Consider the following 22,413-nt stretch of genomic DNA (forward strand, 5'->3'; position numbering starts at 1 on the left):
AACAAGACATTTTCTATTAAAAATAAACGCATCCTAGATTTCTGACTTATTCACATATGTATGTTCATTTGCTTTAGTCAGGTACATTCTTTTCTATGTGTGTTTTTAGAAATTAATATAGGAAAAAAGACATACACACTTCAAAAATTGTCTTTAAAAATCTCACCGTTGACTTAAATGATTTCCTGTTCCACGTGGAGTTGTTTTTTCGTCAGGTAATGTGATTTGTGTAGTATTTAATGTCATTGGAGAACGAGACTGACGTCGTTTCGTATCACTCTTTGGTTTACAAGAATGCATTGCAGGTTGTGTTCGTTGCAGTCATGTAACGTCTGTGTATGTGACATTTTCGCTTTAAATAATCCCTCAGCTGTTGCAATGCTACATGTATTCGTGTCTAACTAGATTTTTATGTTATATTCAGAAATACAGATATAAATAATCTTTTAGTCCAGTCTGACTTCGTCACTTCGCTTGTAAACAAAAACATAAATATTTAGACAATGTTTTTTTTTAATAATTATATTATCGATAGTTATATATTATATTATTAAATAATTTAATTGTGAAAGTAACACTCTTCTAGGCATTCCAATGAAAACCAATAATTCCCGTCTTCTTGCCGACTTGTTTTTTTATTATTTTGAGGCTGCCTTCATACAGGAACTTCTTAGGAAAAAAGATAAGAAGTTAACAATATCCTTTAACCTTAATTTCCGCTATTTACAATCCATTTCCCTTTTCACCACGAATGTGACCTACCGAATATAATAGACCGGGTTTGTGATAACCTGAGCAACACGACGGGTGCCACATATGGAGCAGGATCTGTATCCTTCCGGAGCACCTGAGGCAACCCCTAGTTTTCGCGGTGTTCGTGTTGCTTAGTTTTAAGTTTGTTATGTTGTGTTTTTTATACTATTATTTGACTGGTAGTCTTTTTATTTTTGGCCATGGCGGTTTCAATTTATTTTCGATCTATGAGTTTGACAATCCCTCCGGTATCTTTCGCCCCTACACACAATTATGTCATGTAACCAGAGGTTTCCAACATAATTGTTGAGCTTTAATTTCCGAATATTTATAAACACACAAAGGCCATTGTACATCTATATTCTATGCATACTTATTTTGTCCAAAACAAATGTTATTGTATGAAATTGTAATATGTTATAAATATCAAGTTCAGAATTAAAACATTAGAAGAAAAGGTAATGCATAATGTGTGATATAAAATGATTCAAATATCGATTGTTGAAGCTTATAAAATGTTTACATTACACATAGTCATGAGTGATTTGAACTAATAGCGATCTCGCGTCATCCTGAAATTATCTTTCATTTAAAATAAAATGTTATATTCCTGATGAACCGAACTTCCACAGAAATGTGCACAGGTAAATAAATGAAAACTTCGTTTTTTCATGATCCTAGCAAAAAATGAAAGTATAGGTATTAAATGCTCAATTTTTTAGTTGTTTAGAGCTTATTTTTAGGATGAGGCGCTCCATACAAAATATACTTCGGTCAACTTTTTGACACCGCAATAAAACAAATGAAGTATTCAATTCTCAAATGAAAACTAACACACTGTTTAAAAACGTACGTGTTATATTCGCAAGTCATTCAAAAAATGTTTAAAGACACCATTTTAAAAAAGATACGCAACTTACTTTCGCTTTTTTTAGTATATACGTACTTGATTTTAAATCTTTCCTTTGAAACGAATTGTGTAATGTATTGTAAAAGTCCATACATTTGTACATAGCAACTACAATAAACAAACGTTTAAATAGATAAGAAATACATTGTACATTTATAAGTGTGCAATAAAATTATACTTTTAAATCAATTGTTCCCAAAATCGGTTGTTTGAAGTTATAAATAAGTTGTATTCATATTTTAAAAAATGTCACGCAATAATCGAAGGTAGAATACTTTTTCCGAGAAAACATTCTTTTTTTAGAATCCAGAGTGGTTTTTGTTTTATTTCGCATAAAATTTTGTTAAAGTATGTGTTGTGTATTTATATCCTTTTGAGTTTTGTATTTGATATAGTACGTTTTAGAAATGAGTATAATAAATTTCTTTTTTTTTAAATCGAGTTTTAGTAAATTACAACCATGCATAATTATCACAACAGGACGTCATCAAAAATGTTATTTCAATATCATGGAAAAAATATTTGCATGTTTATCCTCCGATGCCAGCCGCATTACATTTGTGCGCATGTGTTGATTTAAATATAATCAATAAAAAGAAACACCGCCGATACCTAGGTGTTTTACAACACGTCCACAAACTGCTAGTCAGAACAAAATTGATATAAATTTGACATGCCATAAAAAGTCATTAAATACATGATTACAAAATAGATTTTGCTTTCAGTAGGCCTATTTGGTTTTCTAGTTTTGTGTCGGTAAGGCACGAAACAATAAAGACATACATACATAACATATATATTATATTTATATATCTATTGAAAGACTGATAAATATTACTGAGCCTCATTATTTAGCAGGATATTTTTAACCGTGCAATCAAGATTAAACAATCGATACCTGAATCATTTTATATCACATGTTATCTATACTATGTGATTACAAGGATATTGGATAGTAAAACAGAAGTGTATAACCTACTTGTGTTTCTTCTTATTATTTTTTTTTGGGGGGGGGGGGAGGCGGGTGCACGTAAACTGTGTAACCCGTACGCTTTATGTGTTTATTCCATTTTTGTTATATCTAGACCTTGTGTGGTTCGTTCATAGTTTCGAAGAATTCAAATGCTGTTATTTGATGTTGTATGTTTTTACTGTCACATACTATTTGGTAGTACCTATAATGGAATTTTATTCATTTTTATCATACAAAGTCTAAATTGGAAATCAGCTGTAATGATCGCGATCATCGACGTTATCTAAAGGAGTAGGTCCGGTAAGGACCGATTTTGGCCTCGAATTTCAGTTTCATCTGACGAAAGATTTTGACCACTTTTTAAACACTTAAGTGTCTATTTCATTTGATTCAATTATTGTTTGTGAAAGATTTTAACTCTTTTAGTCATTAAAAACGATCCGATTTAAGCTAAAATAAGAAAAATCTACCAAATATGCGAAAAAATGCCACTTTTCAGATAGTTTTTGTCAAAAATGAAAGTGGCCGCATCCGTGTTCATGCAAAATCTTTATATATGTTATGTATTATCATCAAATACAACTTCCATTTCAATATTTTGGATGAACACGAATGCGGCCACTTTCGTTTGACACGGAAACCGTCTAAAATTTAACTAAAATGCTGGAATTATGAAGATTTCAGTAATTTAGCATGACTTAATGGTGCTAGTACTCAATATATGTGCATTGTATTGTCAAAAACAGCCAATATTTATGTAGCAGAACCATTCTACTATCCAATAAAAAACTAAAAGTTTACATTTTAACAATTTTGTAAAACTGCTATATTTTGGGGCCAAAAAGGGCTCTCACCGGACCTACTCCTTTTCGTATTTGATTTATAACATACTAAAAAATGATATTATACTATATGTCCGAATAATAAAAATAGTTTCTTATTTTAGACTAGACATCATCTCGTTAACTATCGAGATATCTCCGGATATTGTCGATAAATATACGAGTCGTTCAGATCTTTCTGCCATGTCACTGATTAAAAAAACGTTAATCATAATAATACTGGTATATGATTGAGTTTTTATATATCCCAAATCATTCAACGAAATAGAACTTTCTGGCGATATCGGTCTTTTGTTTCACTTTTCGATGTTGACATATTTTCAATATATAAATACGTTTCGATTAAAGATTAAAAAAATCATGTTTAGCTATTTGTTTTAGATCTATACAGTTTTTCACATCTCATTTTACCTGCAAATCATTTATAATGAGAAATATTGTTGTAAAAATGTTTCTAAAAAAAAGGTAAATTCACAAATTTAAAATATTGAACTCTGAGGAAAATTCAAAACTAATCAAATGGCAAAATCAAAAGCTTCAACACATCAAACATTATTAATGTTCTTATATCTAACTCGAACTAAAACTATTTGTCAGTACATTCTAACTTAAATATTAAACAGGTCATTTGAAAAATGAACAGTCCTATTTTGAAGAGCATCATGCATATGAACTAAACTCTATCAATTGAATATTGAACTTAATATAATCTATAAAACTAATGTGCCAATAGCTAATATATAAATATTTATTATTCAATGTGCTACAGTTCAACTATTGAAAGGTGCATTTATAATCCGGCTTGATCGATTTGAATACCTGAAGTCGATCTGTTGTCGTTATAGGTAGTAATTGAACTCTTTTCATCTTTTGAAGAGGTAATACCCATAAAGGTTAACAAAAGCATAAATTTTACTATTTATTTTTCAATTATATGTCAAAAAGGTATTAAAGGTTACACCAATTTATCAATCAAAAACTGTTATTATATGATATCGAGTATTTAAAAGAAGCCTTGCAACATGTATAAAGGCTGTCTTGACAGTGATGTGACAAATATTACACTTATTTCATGATGAGAGAAGTTGTTTAAGCATTTGTATAAGTGGAAATGAACAGAAAGAGCCTGTTATTAGAAACATTTATATTAGTGTTGTGCCAAATTAAAAATGGTAAGTCTTTTGAAAGTTAAATGTAGAAATATAAATACTTGATGCAAAAATAATAAAAATATATAAGATGGTTTAAACTGATATATTTGAACCAAACGAAAAATTTACAGAAATAAAGAGTGGAATTGGATGGAGGATGTACCGTACGATAAGACAGCATGAATAAGTAAAACACAAAAATATTTCAACACATGGGTTTTTGTTTAATTTGTTTATTTTGCTCCTTAAGAATGTGAATAGTTCAGTTCTTGTTATCATACTTTATCTAAAATAATGTAATATATTAGTTTACTTTTGGTAAAACACGAATCGACATTCTAATCATGACGTAACATAAATAGCGCAATATTTGATTTTTCTAGAAATTCAAGGAAAATGGGACAGTTTGTACCGGTTTCGATGACTAGACTATGGGACACAAAAATTGATATGAAAGATTTTTTAACTTTTAGTTTGTTAAAACACATTATCTGACTTAAATATTTAGTATATTAAACATTCATTTGCGGTTTGTTTCCTAAATAAATATAGCTTTCACCAAAATATTAATGTTTGGCATTCTTGGGTTGTATATGCCAGCGCTTTAATGGGAAATTTTTGACAAATCTTTTCAGGTTCATTAGATTAAAATGTTTGTTTTTTTTTATCTTGAAACATTGTACAAAACTAATGCCTAATTGAACATTCTAGTCGTAAGGGAATACTGTCAAGTAATATATGGCGATCAAATATATAGCGATATAGTGTAATGATTATATATTATGTTCCAGGAACTGTTTTTTTTATATAATGAGTTCCTTTATAGATAGTTACATGGTTACTGATCAAATCCTTCATCATTATGTTATTGAAATTTATTAAATATCGTTGTCACTCGATTCAAAATATTTAGAATCTGAACATAATCTTAAAAATCCGTAAGGGTTCTGCGTGACCAAGTGTCTCGTCTATTTTTGCTGTTAATCGCACACTCAAAAATAAGAGGAAAAACTCAATAAAAATATTCCTCTCAATACTTTACTTGATTGTTAGAAGCTGTCCAAGTTTGATAAAATTCCAGGATGGTTTATGAATGTTCTAAATGTTTACAAAATTCTAACTGCAGACCGTATGTAATGTTAACTGGAAGAAAAACTAAGTCCGTTTATAAGTAAAATACGACAAAAATGTATTTTTAGTAACAACATTAGTTTGGGATACTATCTTACAATCAGAAACACGCTTCTGTCCAAGTTTGCTACATATCCAAGATAGTTTTAGAAAGTTATTTAAATTTTAAAAACTTTAACCCCAGAGTGAATGGTAGAAAAAACTCATTTCATTTACCAGTACAAATCCAGGAAAGTTTAGGAAATGTTTTAAAATTTTAAAAACGTACGCCACAGGGTGAATGTTATGTTTCCTGGCAGAAAAACTAAGTCCATTAATAAGTAAAAAACGGAAAAAATTGAAGAATTCTGTCCAAGTTTGGTAGAAATCCAGGATAGTTATTAAAATTTCAAAAACTTTAACCACAGAGTGAATATTTGTGGACCCTGCTGTCGCCGACGACGCCGACGGAATGTAGGATAGCTTTGTCTCGCTTTATTTTTTACTTAAGTCGAAGGCTCGACAAAAAAGACCGAATTTAACACTAAAAACCGTATTCAATCAACTTTGCTTCAAGAAGAAAAAACCTGAGCTTTTTCTACATAATTTTTTTGCATAATTTGTTGATTTGGAAATTTACAGAATAATGATTAATTTTTAATTGTGATACATATGGTTGAATGGCACCATGTAACGTTGACAGACTTAACATAACAGCTCACGACGGGTTTGAAAACTTTGAAACGTTTTATATTTTTCCGAAACGCAATTATAAATCGCTTTCTAGACCAGAAATATCAGAAGCAAAATTGTAAAGCAAAATGAGGTTTTTGATCCAAAATATATCACGCCATTTAAGTAAATAAGGTAAATTATAGGTATATGTTTCCCCTAGACATAATTTTCTTATACTTTTCCGAAATGATGATTTTACTATACTCTTTTCAAAAATATAATAAAAGGATGGGTCACCGTGCTATTTTTCAAGCTACGAGTCGTTGAAAATTGCCTAGATTCGCTTAGAAAAAACAAATTTTTGTGCATCAAAATATTTATGAGATAGAACTTTAAAAATAAATTGTGAGACAATAGGTTTTATTATATGTTTCAATAAGAAAAAAAGGGTGTCACCGAACTTGTTTTTTTCGTACAAGTGAAAATAAAAACAAAATTCTATCTTTGCAGTATAAATTTATTACAAAAAGAGTTTTCTCCCCTTTAAAACACATATGTTTGGTATTTTGATTAAATATTTTGGTTAATGCAACAAATCAGCAAATTTTCTTCATATCGAAAAACATTCTAGTCAATACAATAACACATCTGTCTACATATTTTGTGATATTCGGTAAATAACTGTACTGAATGTTTACTGCAATAGTACAATCCTAGATAGTGGTACAGTTTGTTTACCATGAATCTACCTAAAATACAAAACAGAACAGATAATAATCAGACATCCCACATTTTTATATGTAAAATTGCCATCTGATAGAATTAAATGAATATTCAGGTCTCCAACTGTAGAATACAATTGTATACAAACATCTAACATAATGAGCTTGCCTAGCAACTAGTAACATGTATATATCATCCGCGTTATAACATCTTGCACACCATCGGAAAATCAGATTGATTTCCGAATAGCCTGATTTTAAATCTCAATGCATCTGAGGTATCAAATCAGATATTTAATTACTTTTATATTAATGTGCATTTAATGCAGATCTGTAAGTATGCATCATTAATATTCAAAAAATTGTTTAAGCATACCGCAACTAGATTTCAGACACACACTAGCATGTACCTGTAATGAATATATAAGTATTAGATTCCTTAATTGATTTAAAAGATATTTGTATGAAAGGCATATATTGCGACAGGAATGCAACTTATTTGAATTTGTAAGCGTTTGAAATTCAATGAAAAGATGTACGCTTTTTATTTATATAACGATAGTCTTTACTAATAATGAACAAATTATTACCACTTATTTTCTTAAACTTCGTTAGATAAACGTATAAAGGAATATAACAAAGGTCAATTCGAGTTTTTGAAGGAATATATAGACAATTTACATATTTCGTTTTGTTACAAGTCCTATGACCCTAATGAGTCTTTGTAATTTCTGAAAGCACATTATACTAAGGTTAACATAAATGTTTTTCCATGTAAAAAATAAACCAAATGCCATCTATAGCTTGAAAAATAAATGCGACTTATTATTTGTATTCAATTGAAAAAAAATTAATTTAAACTTAATTCATTAAAATTATTAGAACAAAAAAAACATCGGTAATATTTTTAATTATTTTTAAGAAATTATGTATCTTTCCATTCACATAACTACGTATACTATCAATATTTTATTATGTTCTACAAATCGGATCGCGATCTGACTATTCCAACATTAAGATCCATATGTTCCATTCCTTAGGATATACGTCTAATTTAGATTTCACCTAATTATTATCGAAACGAATTCCAATGTGATGCTCCTCTTAATCGACACCAGAATTGAATTCGACATAACTCTTTATTCAGTTATCAAAGTAGCTGCGGAAACTTAGGTTTGGGTCTTTAGTATATGCTTTGACACAGTTGCAGGCCAAATTCCGCAAAAAATAAACCACAAAAGGACTGAACTCCGAAATAAAAATCCAAAACCGAAAGTTCCTAATCACTTGGCAATAAAAAGCTCAAACACATCAAAAGAATGGACAACAACTGTCATAAATAATTTTCAAAAAATATCACAAGAACCTAAGAGCCACGATTCCGCAACTTCTGTCAAATACCATTCTATGACAGATAAACAAACCATGATGTAGTAAAGATTAAAAAAAAAGACATCACATCCCATTCACAAAAATAAAACATCCCACGCAAAATAAACAAACATAAATCCACAGAACAGCTGAGTATGATGAGGAGGATGAAAGGTAAAAAAAAAAACATGTTCGAAAAGCAATAGAATGTCTCATTCCATTAATGTTTAGTTGTGTTACATTTTTTGGAGTGTTCTCTCTCTATGGCGTCAATGTAATAATGTATAATTACATTAAATGTATAATGTTTCACTTGGTTAGCGTTTATGACTTTGCCTGTTTGGTATCAGAAAAGCAAAATAATTACATTTAATTTCACGGCTTACGCCATATAACATTTTGGATGACGTTCACGATTAGAACAAACTGTTATGATCTTGAAAAAATAACGTCATGATGCAATTGATTCATAAGCGACCGATATTCATTTCTTTAAAATACTGTTTACAATTTAATGTCATGATTGAGGTGCAAGTTTTCATCATAAACAGTTAAATTACAATTTTCAAAACATTTTCAGTGAACCTTAAAGAGACGAAGGATTGTAGTTAACTACTTACACCTTATATTGATTCAACAAGTCAAATGAGTGTAATCGGTCGTAAATTTGAAAATGAATGTTTATGTATGCAAACTCATGATATGAATTACCTGCGGTTTCTGTAAAGAGATGATATAAAACAAATTTATCGTTAAATTACCAGATTAGAAGTTCTTTTTTAATGTGCATACAAGTAAGTAAACTGGACCGAAGCCCTAAGGATACTTCATTACAGCTATTATCATCATGCAAATCTGAATATAGAACATTCACAGGGATAACCAGTATCATGTCGTGATACACGTAGTAACTTAAAACTAAATTTTTCCAACATTATTTTTAACATATGTTTATATGTATTGGTTTTAGTTGGCTAAATTGCTTTTTTTTCCGAATTGTAATTCCTCATTCAAAGGTTGAAAGAATGTAAACAAACATATATTTTTATTCCATATCAACGATAAATATCCAATGATTAGATACAGATATGGCAAATTTCATACTGTATTAAAAGAAATGACATTTTAATTTATAATTTACACAAATTTGTTTTACACACATTTTTGAATATCAAATGTACGCCATGGAAGTAACCTACTGGCAAATGACTACTGGAATGCAGATTGCCATGGTTTGATTTGATTAGTCATTGTCCTTGATTATCTGATTTGATTTGACGTGTATATGGCATTTACTTACTCACAAATTGAAAATACTTGGAATAAAATACAGTTATGTTATCTCTTGAACTGTGTAGTATCGTTGGCGATAACTTGTAACAGTATTCATGTATTATGGTACAAATTAAAATGATTTTATAATATAGGTTTTATTTTCACCTACCGTTGAAGAAAAAAACCTATTTTCAAATTATAGTAATAAATTGAATGCAGACCACAAAAATGAATAAAAAATGATTTGTTACATAAACAGTTATATTTCGCTTAAGGCAGCAGTAGTATAACAAGAGACATTTTTTTACAAGCACAATAGAGCAACCATTTGTCATTAAACTGTTTTTTTAAACAACAGCTGGCTGATTTCAGGATACAATATATTTCTTAATTTGTCTTTATCAGGGATAGCAGACACTTGTGAGTTTTACCAAGGATCGACTTCTGTTTCGAGGTCCTGTAGTACTGGATGTTGTGAAAATAAATGTTGTACAAATAAATATGAAAAGTAAGTGGAAGGATAAACTTACATGTTGAAAAGATATAATATCTTTTATTAACACAATACTTTTGTACTTAGTATATTAGTTTTGGAATCAACATAGCACATTATACATTCAGTACATCGGAAGCGCTACAGTTATGACTTGTTTTTATATCTCGAGGGTTTACTAATAAAGGTCAATCCGGACATAATTTTTGAAGTTGAGAATTTAAAAATTCTTAGGGTGAAATTGCAAACGACTGCCCAAACAGAAATATTGTAAACAACAGCATTTTACTTTTTTAAATACCAATTTAAAACCTTACAATGCACAAGAAATTGAGTAAACATTTTCTTATTTTTACTTCATTTTGATGAACAATTCTACTTCCGTTTCTTATATATATTCATTGAAGTTATTCATATTGATCCGACGTTACCAAAATATTCCAAACTACCAATCATTCTACAACCTATTGATGTAACCTTAAACTATTAAAACAAATATAATGTCGTGATTCAAATCTTACTATAAACTACACTTACGACAAGTTTTTACGTTGACAAATATTACTCCATTATAATGTTGGCCCACAAGCAATTATAAATAAAAGTACGGATATAAGACAAATGTACTTAGAAAATAGATCTTTCTCATATAAGGCGTTTGATAAAATTATACAGAAAATAAAAAAAAAGTTGATTATTGCATTTTCAGATTGGCAATTATCCTTGGAGTTGTCTTTGGTTGCCTGTTTTTCATAATAATTATAACTGTTATTGTGGTATGTATGACAAGAAACAGATGGTCAAAGAAGATCGCTCCCAAGAAAGGTATGTAAAAAAAAGTGCAGACATATAAAGAGGACGTTCGTCCCTCTATTTAAAAATAAAAGCTTCTTTTTTTTTAAACTGTTATAAATTGGTAGGATAACAAGATAACGGAACTGAAAAATCCGAAAAAATGATAGGTCCGCAACTATGTTTTTGAGATAATCATGTGCAGACTAGGTTGGAATCGATTTTCTCTTGCTTATTTCTACACTTCCTATAGGCGCTATTTGTCTTGCAAACATTATGAAAACATAACAAGGATTTTAAAAAACTTTCATAAATGGCTTCTTTATCTATTTGTAATAAAACTGTGAAAATAAAAGTAAGGGTAAGCACAACTAAAATTTTGTTGACACAACATGGACAAAACTACAAAATGTATATGATTCATAATATATGACAAAAAGAGTTTTCATTCATAAAGATATCATTCTTATTAAACTGTCATGATATAAAGAAAAAATGAGATTTACGTGTTGATCAGACAGATTTAAATTTAGATATCGTTTCAATACAGTATTAGACAACATTTCATTGGACAGTGTTTTTAAAGTATATAAAATCGGATGTAATATACGTAAAGGTGTACGGATTCTTAAAGAAAAGAAAACATATTGCAAGCTAAGTCAACCGCTATGAAAATAATAGAATGTGATTCATTTTATAGAAGAAAATAAAACGTTTGAAAAAAATAACTTTATATAATTTTAACTAAGGAATATTTATCTTTCAGATCAACCAAGTAGTGAAAGGAAAAGAAATAATATAGAACTAAATAAAGTAACAGGAGTAACAAAATGACCACAACAGCCAATTAATTCCATGTGTGTTTTAAAGAGAGAGAGAGAGAGAGAGAGAGAGAGAGAGAGAGAGAGAGAGAGAGAGATTTGAAATGATTATTGTATAGTTTGTTTCATCTTAATCAATAACAGAGCAGACTTTTGCATGTGTTTCAACTAATAAATATAAAAAAGTGCGAATGAAGTGAATGTCAGCAATTAAAGGCAACCATCATTATGAGAAAATCAATAATCTAAAGTCGTCATCTAAAAGCCGCAACATTAAAACTATGCAAAACAATATACGAAAATCAATATGACACACAGAACGATGATAGCCGCTGTATTACAGGCTTCTGACTTTGGACAGGCGTATACACAATGTGGTAGGTTTAACATGTATGCGGGTGGTGAACCGTCCCCTTACTCTCGAGAGTATTTGTAGAATGAATTGTATGCGTAGTAAATGATATTGTATGTTATGACGAAATGGGATATTTGTAAGTACCACTACTAAAATAAAGATAAATACTAACTAAGTTTCTATATATAAGATATCGGCTAACAATATATATCCCAATTATAAGTTCACAACACAACCTTTTAGAGCAAAGTAGCAGTTACAAAACACACGTTCTTATGTTATCAAAATCATTGATAACATGTATGTTCTTAACACATTTGCAAATGTAAACTCTAACCATGCTCAACCGTAAAACTTGTTAAACTCCCAACATTGCACATCGCAAATAACTACTTTTATTTGGCATATCTATGTAATCTTTGCGCCGTGTTTGGAAATTTATAAATTTTACCATTGTCTGTGGTGTTTGCTTAAACTGTAAAAATGGCAAGATTTAGATAGTTTCTCAGTTTCTGAATATATTGACATGATTTATTTGACATCGTGCTATTATTGAAGCAGGATATCTGTTATCCGAAATATCTAATATTTGTTCATTTTATAGTTATTTAATGGTGATGTTGTACCCTTTTTGACTTGTTATATATTATATTTTGTAGTGTACAGAATCATATTACATGATCCATTACCCTGTAAGATTAGTCGTTGACTATTTATTCGGTCATTTTATATATACTGACTCAGACGTACTTATAGATATAATTATTTTCTGTGACTGTATCTTACATTAATTTGTAGGATCCTTTACTATAGAAATTGAGCTGATCTGTAACAATAACATCTTCATGCCTTATATATCATGTACTGTAGTACGCCGCTAGATTAAAACTGACGTGGAAAGGTAACATATGGCCACCGGAAGCTTTTTTTTGAGAGCCCAGGTGGTCGTGTGGTCTAGCGGGACGGCTGCAGTGCAGGCGATTTGGTGTCACGATATCACAGTAGCATGGGTTCGAATCCCGGCGAGGAAAGAACCAAAAATTTGCGAAAGCAAATTTACAGATCTAACATTGTTGGGTTGATGTTTAGACGAGTTGTTTATACATTATGTACACAGCCATGTATCACCATCATTGATGGCGATCCGATGGATACATCTGTTGTAGGGTTGTCACTGACTCAGACGTACTTATGAATATAATTATTTTCTGTGACTGTATCTTACATTAATTTGTAGGATCCTTTACTATAGATAATTTAGCTGATCTGTAACAATAACATCTTCATGCCTTATATATCATGTACTGTAGTACGCCGCTAGATTAAAACTGACGTGGAAAGGTAACATATGGCCACCGAAAGCTCTTTTTTTGAGAGCCCAGGTGGTCGTGTGGTCTAGCGGGACGGCTGCAGTGCAGGCGATTTGGTGTCACGATATCACAGTAGCATGGGTTCGAATCCCGGCGAGGAAAGAACCAAAAATTTGCGAAAGCAAATTTACAGATCTAACATTGTTGGGTTGATGTTTAGACGAGTTGTTTATACATTATGTACACAGCCATGTATCACCATCATTGATGGCGATCCGATGGATACATCTGTTGTAGGGTTGTCACTGACTCAGACGTACTTATGAATATAATTATTTTCTGTGACTGTATCTTACATTAATTTGTAGGATCCTTTACTATAGATAATTTAGCTGATCTGTAACAATAACATCTTCATGCCTTATATATCATGTACTGTAGTACGCCGCTAGATTAAAACTGACGTGGAAAGGTAACATATGGCCACCGAAAGCTCTTTTTTTGAGAGCCCAGGTGGTCGTGTGGTCTAGCGGGACGGCTGCAGTGCAGGCGATTTGGTGTCACGATATCACAGTAGCATGGGTTCGAATCCCGGCGAGGGAAGAACCAAACATTTGCGAAAGCAAATTTACAGATCTAACATTGTTGGGTTGATGTTTAGACGAGTTGTATATATATATATATATATATAAGTCTATAAAAAGGACCAACCAGCAAATTTACTATGTACCGGATCGTCTAGAATAGGCGATACAGTAAGGCAACCGAAAATAACTATAAGATATTTTGCAATGTTACCTGCAAAAGTATGAATGTTATTTACATACTAGAATGTTCGGTTTGTGGCCTCCAATATGTTGGTGAGTCAAAGCAGCCTTTCCACAAACGCCTCAATGGCCATAGGAGTGATATCTCGAAGAAGCCACTTCTTCCAGTCTCTCAGCACTTCAGACAGTCGGATCACAAACTTGATGACTTTAACCGCATGAAAATTCTAGTGATTGAACAGAACATTCACTGGAGTGATACACAGCGACAGGTTCGGGAAAGCTTTTGGATAAAGGAACTTAATGTACATCACCCAAACGGCATGAATAAGAAATACTAACAGTCTTGTTTTTCACTTATTTTTATTGTTAATATACACAGTCACGTATATTGATTTAAAGTGTTTTGTTTAAATTATGATATTCAGGATTAAAATCAATCGACCAAAACTTACCTGTATTATCACTGATCTATTTTCACACCTTGTACATTATGTATCAGTATTGTTAAAACTTGTGACACAAGAAGAAGGCCATTTGTTGAGCCGAAATATTTGTCAACACGATTTTATAACAACATTTTCGTTTTATAACACCTTATATCAGTACCGTTGTGCAAATCTTTAGACTGATATATATATATATATATATATACAACTCGTCTAAACATCAACCCAACAATGTTAGATCTGTAAATTTGCTTTCGCAAATTTTTGGTTCTTCCCTCGCCGGGATTCGAACCCATGCTACTGTGATATCGTGACACCAAATCGCCTGCACTGCAGCCGTCCCGCTAGACCACACGACCACTATATATATATAAACGAGTCTAAATTGAAAACTACGTTCAAACCTATGACTGCGTTGGATAAAAACCGCAATTTTTATACGTGTGCATGTCAAACAAATTTCGTTGTAGAAGGGTCTAAAAACAGCACATTCAACATTTTCCAAAAGACCAAAAAAAGTGAAAAAGTATATTTAAACAAAACGCATTTGACTAACCTGTCGAACAACTGATGTTCTTTAACCCTGCTGACTGCCATTGACGATTGCCAAATAAAATTGATCACAACATGTAACAAAATGGATCTTAATATAAATTTAATACGTCACAGAAAAAAAAAATGTTAACTTGTGGCAACGATGTTGTGCCACAAACATTCGGTGTCAATATTTCTTTAGTACACCATATCCGGATTTCGACAATAAATGTCTCTTCAGTGATGTTAGGGATCGAAACGGTATTTGGAAGGCCATATAAAAAGTACCCTCATTTTTAGAGAAAGTGCCCTCATTTTTTGATTAACTCTTGAATTTTAAGAGTCAATATATAGGATGAACGGATCATATAAACCGGAGGGAAAATATGATACATGCCCAAACAAAAAATATAAACGAGTCTAAATTGAAAACTACGTTCAAACCTATGACTGCGTTGGATAAAAACCGCAATTTTTATACGTGTGCATGTCAAACAAATTTTGTTGTAGAAGGGTCTAAAAACAGCACAAACAACATTTTCCAAAAGACCAAAAAAAGTGAAAAAGTATATTTAAACAAAACGCATTTGACTAAGTGGAAAAAAGGCATTTCATATAACCGGAACACAAAAATACACAATATGTTCAAGTCAATATTTGTATCTGATATGATAGAACATAAAATGAACGTCTATTGACCTTTTAAATTCACTTATAGTTTGTTTTTGTACATGCGAAGTACGAGTCTAAAATAAGCTGATAACGCATTATTTAACTCTAAAAGAATACTTTATGATTCGTTCAGTTACTTTAAAACTTCACATTCAATTGTAGTTGGCTGTGCAAACATGTTAATCGTAAGTGGAAAAAAGGCATTTCATATACTAGTAACCGGAACACAAAAATACACAATATGTTCAAGTCAATATTTGTATCTGATATGATAGAACATAAAATGAACGTCTATTGACCTTTTAAATTCACTTATAGTTTGTTTTTGTACATGCGAAGTACGAGTCTAAAATAAGCTGATAACGCATTATTTAACTCTAAAAGAATACTTTATAATTCGTTCAGTTACTTTAAAACTTCACATTCAATTGTAGTTGGCTGTGCAAACATGTTAATCGTAAGTGGAAAAAAGGCATTTCATATACTAGTAACCGGAACACAAAAATACACAATATGTTCAAGTCAATATTTGTATCTGATATGATAGAACATAAAATGAACGTCTATTGACCTTTTAAATTCACTTATAGTTTGTTTTTGTACATGCGAAGTACGAGTCTAAAATAAGCTGATAACGCATTATTTAACTCTGAAAGACAAACAAAAGTATAACAAACAAATACGGAAAACTGATCAACACAAACCCTTTAAAGATAATGATGGGTGTCAGATCTAGGATCCTGTTCTATACATGTGGTACCCACCGTATTGCTCATTTCATTACAAACCCGGTAATTGTCTAATTTGATAGGTCACACTGTGGTAAAGAGGACGGCATTGTAGTAACGACTATTCCGGTAATCATCTGTGAAAAAGATATTCCATGACTATCAACCAATGCTGGAAAAATTTACGAAATCTTGATTTCTATTTCACCACTTGTAACTCTTTGTTAAATGCATGTCTAGCTGCCTATCAAGGAACTAATAATCTGGAATATCGTATGTATGGGGAGATATATAATTCGTATGCAGGTTCTGCTGGAATGTTTTTTCCAAGCTATGAGTCATTGCTTTCTCCACCAAAAAACAAAAAATGACCGCCACAAAATAACCTAAATGCGGTGCTTACAAGTGTCGTTAAAACTTCAAAAATCAAATCAAATTATGATATCGACAAATATAATGCCTACCCATATCATAAATAATTATTTGCACAGTGGTCTTGTTGGTAAATATATTGCTGACTTCTAGTAAGGATATATCACCGTGAGACTAACTATGATTTTTTACGAACAAGTCAGTCATCATTCAGTCATATTTTATGAATATTTGAAACCATTTTGCTTTTCATGGTAACCGTTACACAATTTGCCTTAATTAACTCTTGGCTAAACACTATTATATCGGCTTCCGTAGCGGCAGAAGACGTAGGTTATGTGCTGCCGATTGCCAACGAGAAATAAGTTTACTATCTGGAGTTGGGTTGCAAGGTTTCGCTTAAACCATGATGATAAAATGACCCCTAGTGTTCAAAAATATCTATGAAATCCGCTCCTTAAAGTCGCAATTTATAAGAGACATAAAAATGTTGACCCCTTCCCCATTCTTTAACATAAAATAACGTACATCTTTACTTTTGACATTTATTTTACATAAATAACGTATAATTCTGCTACTGAATTATTCAACTTTGGCTACATGATAAAAACATTCTTCTCGATTAGAACAAACAGAGCCTCTGTCATTTCTGAACATTAAAGAGTGAAAGGGACAGCTGTTTTTTTTGTAAATTTATACAATTCAGTCATGAAGGGAAAATAAAAGGTCTTGATCTCTAACGGAAATAAATCATTACTCTTTGAAAACAAGATTTTTAATTTCCTATCAACAGCGTTTCTGCGGTTACGCATATTCTTTGTGTATCTCATTTAAGATTAAGTCATGAAAGCTCATCCTTTTACTCCGAACATTTGCTTGTATTTATCTACCAATCGCGTTTAATGGTGCCAAATTTTCTTCAGTACATCATTGATTACCACAGAGAAAAAGTTCTGAGCTATTATCAATAACTTTGATCTATTTTTTTTCCAGCAGAGGGTGTTTGTCAACTTATCGTTTCTAAAAGAAATTACTCTGGAAATGTTTTTATTACCAGTGCTATCTTATCTGCTTTTTTGCAACAAACATTCTAAACCAGTTATTCCACCAGGAACAAATAATTAAATATTTCCTTAAATTGAATTATTATTCAAGATAATTTTTCATCTATAGCTCATATCATACATTTACGTTGTTGTGACCTATTTATAACATATTATAAATAAGAATATTTTAAATAACATAACAATATACGCTATAAGTAGAATTGATGACATAATCGATCGTACCTACTCTAAAAATATTTAGAATTACAGTGAGATCTTTTTAAAGAAACGAAAGAAAAATAACTTCCACGGAAAACAAATATTTTTTTTGTAACACTGTGATAATAAGAAACATTATTATGATAACCAGTATTTCAAAATTCTTTTTTTTTCAGTTTTATGTTCCGTTTCCAGTTTCTGTTTTCATTGGTTCTAGTTACAAAAATTCAATTCAAATGTTAAGGAGGGTTGTTTTTCACGAACTATTTAAACGTATTTTGCAACTAGAACGACATTTTTAAGAACTATGATATAAAATGACACAGACATAAGATATTGTCAAAAACTGGTTTTTTTCATGTGTGTTTGAAAATAATTGTATCTATAGAAAAATGTTTCATAGTTATGAGGAATACCTACTATTCACAAATTGATCTGGTATAGGATTTATTTATCAGTATTGACAACATAAAATAAAACCGTTCTATGATATAAATGAAAAAAAAAGGTACAGTACAAGTAATATTGAATTTGATAGTTTCGGGGTAAAGTTAGCTATCTCAATATTTAATACAAATAAAGCTTTGAGAAATATGCAGGGTGAACATTTAACGTTAGAAAATTGATACTTTTCCAAAATATCATCATCATCAGCATACTGTATTTCCTCCTTTAGGCATGTTAGGAGATTGACAACATGCATATATGAATTATGTACAATTACAAAGTTTTGACATTATATAATAGACTATAACTTCTTTAAGGACTTCCAAACAATCCTCTGATGTTAAAATTTTGAGAGAGCTTCCTGATTGCCAAACAGAAAGTAAGACACTAACTCGTCTGATTTGAAAAGCAGTGTGTAAACGAGATTGTCACTAGTCATTGTTATCAAATGTACCCGGATTATAATTTAGAACGCCCTACGCGCGTTTCGCCTACATCAGAGACGTTAATATCAAAATATTTATAAAGCCAAACAAGTACAAAATTTAAGATCGAAAATTCCAAAAAGATGTGCCAAATACGTCTCAGGTAATCTATGCCTGGGATAAAAAAAATACTTAGTTTTTTCTAAAAATTAAAAATTTCGTAAACAGGAAATATATATAAAAAAAAAAATGACCACATATTGATATTCATGTCAACACTGTAGTGGTGACTACTGGGCTGGTGATATAATCGGGGACGAAACGTCTACCAGTAGTGGCATCAACCCAGTGGTGTAAATAGTTATCAAATGTACCAGGATTATAATTTAGTACGCCAGACGCATTTCTGATATTCTTTTATATAAGTGTCTTTGTGTTTGAAGTTCTGTGCACATATTAATTTAATGTTAAAGTGTATGTTAAACAAAGTGTCTAAATAAGTTGCATTTTCCGCTATTCGGGGGAGTAGACCAAATGTTTGCTACATGTTTTGCGGTTAGAAATCTGCCACTATTTTTGCATATTGCCGCAGGAAATCATAGCCATTTTTCTCCAACAATCTAAGAAATCTTATAAAATCGTTATCACTACGCTTTCGATCTTCCCTTTGGCGTATCTCCCTCAGGTTAGTCGCACTATTGACACTGCTTTCCACTGAAATTTGGTTGGCCCTAAGTCATATAATTATTCAGCAAATTAAAAAGTCAAAATATTGATAAAATGTATTACATCTGGGATGAATCCATATTTTTTTCTGCTGATATCTCCGAAAAAAGAAGAAAAAGTATATTAATGAAATTTTTTTTAATACGTTATTCAGCCTTCATTTCGCAAAGCTAGTACAGAAACATCAATTTCCGTTTTCAACTAGTATAGGTTATCTATAAAGGTTGGTCATAGACATAGATTCACACATAACTGATCGTATTCGTTTAGGGAAGCCTTGAATATGTTTAACAATGAAATGCTGTAAAATTTCATGATACATTATGTCTTTTGGTTTTATCCTGTTCCAAAGCTCACATTCATAGAGTACCACAGAAAAAACTATTTTCTTGTAGAGGCCACACACAGTCAACGGATTTGACAAACAAGATGCAGTACCGGCTATAGCAAAATTGACATTGCGACTCTTATTAAAAGAATGCTAAATATCTGTGCTCGGTGATAAGTCAACCGTCCATAATATTCCAAGGTGCTTGTTCTTAGTTGAAACATTAACAATTTTATCACCTACATTAAATACATGGTCAGTCATGTAGCCTCTTAATATGGCTTATGTATAACAAATATTTGAAACATAAAAAAAGTATGTTTTTGTAAACACGTTAAAGTAACAGATTAAACAAGTTAGTGTTCGTTAACATGATAAGTTTTACAAAACATTAGAAACATGCATAGAAATATATATTCTCGACTTAAATGTCCTAAGTGAACTTAAATATATCAAAACATAAAGTTTTTCGTTTAGTTATATAAAAGGGGAAATTATTTAAATCCTGTTTTTTTTGTTTTATTATGTTTAACAAATAATATAATTTCAAGTTACAATAAATATCAGAAAGTATCGTGATTTTCGATATTGTCATATGATCATATGTCGAATTTATAAATGAGGCGAGTCTTTAAATGTCTCTTTGTCCAATGACATTTTGAATTTTTGATGTTGTTAAGCTTTTTCTTCTTAACTGTTACACATATGGTTCTATTTTTTTTTATAATATGTCTTCATCAACATCTTGTGGTGCTGAAATTGTCCAAAGTAATTAAATTTATTCCACTTACTGCTTTTACACGACGTACAATGATCTGATTGATTTTGAAGATGAATATCATAATTTTTCAATCAGTTTCATTGAAGTCTGAAGCTGGCATGTCAGTTAACTGCTAGTAGTCTGTTGTTATTAATGTATTATTGTCAGTTTGTTTATTTTCTTTGGTTACCTCTTCTGGCATCAGACTCGGACTTCTCTTGAACTGAATTTTAATGGGCGCATTGTAATGCGTTTACTTTTCTATATTGGCTAGAGGTATAGAGGGAGGGTTAAAATTTTACAAGCATGTTTAACCCCGCCTGTCCCAAGTCAGGAGCCTCTGGTATTTGTTAGTCTTGTATTATTTTAATTTTGGTTTCTTGTGTACAATTTGGATATTAGTATGGCGTTCATTATCACTGAACTAGTATATATTTGTTTAGGGGCCAGCTGAAGGACGCCTTCGGGTGCGGGTATTTCTCGCTACATTGAAGACCTGTTAGTGACCTTCTGCTGTTGTTTTTTTTTCTACGGTCGGGTTGTTGTCCCTTTGACACATACCCCATTTCCATTCTCAATTTTATCTCTATAAATACAAATTATGCCGGTCCGAAGAAAACTAAGGGATGCACCAAAAACCACCCTTATGTATGTTTTACTTTTAGCGTTTGCTTCATCTTTTTTCATTTAAGAATGTTAAGGAGTAAGGAATTTGTGTGTTTTCACGCCGTTGGAAACAGTTTAAAAAGTACAATTACAAAAAAACTGAACTCAGAGGAGAATCCAATCGAAAAGCCCTTAATTACATGGCAAAATCAAATTATAAAACACACCAAAAACGAATGGACAAGAACTGTCATATACCTGACTTGGTACATGCATTAAAGTTTGATGAAATAACATCCATATCATTTTTACGTAAACTTTATAATTGTTTTTTATAGTGGAAAAATACAAATATTTTTGTCTCACAAAATATTTACATATCAGTATAAAAAAGAAGATGTGGTATGATTTCCAATGAGACAACTATCCACAAAAGACCAAAATGACACAAACATTAACAACTATAGCTAACCGTACGGCCTGCAACAATCAGCAAAGCCCATACCACATAGTCAGCTATAAAAGGCCCCGATAAGACAATGTAAAACAATTCAAACGAGAAAACTAACGGCCTTATTTATGTAAAAAAAATGAACGAAAACAAATATGTAACACATTGAACAAACGACAACCACTGAATTACAGGCTCCTGACTTAGGACAGGCACATGCATAAATAATGTGGCGGGTTAAACATGTTAGCGGAATCCCAACCCTCCCCTTAACCCTTGACAGTGGTATAACAGTACAACATAAGAACGAACTATAAAAATTGAAAAAGG

Source organism: Mytilus trossulus, chromosome 6 (assembly GCF_036588685.1).
Source record: "Mytilus trossulus isolate FHL-02 chromosome 6, PNRI_Mtr1.1.1.hap1, whole genome shotgun sequence".
NCBI lineage: Eukaryota > Metazoa > Mollusca > Bivalvia > Mytilida > Mytilidae > Mytilus > Mytilus trossulus.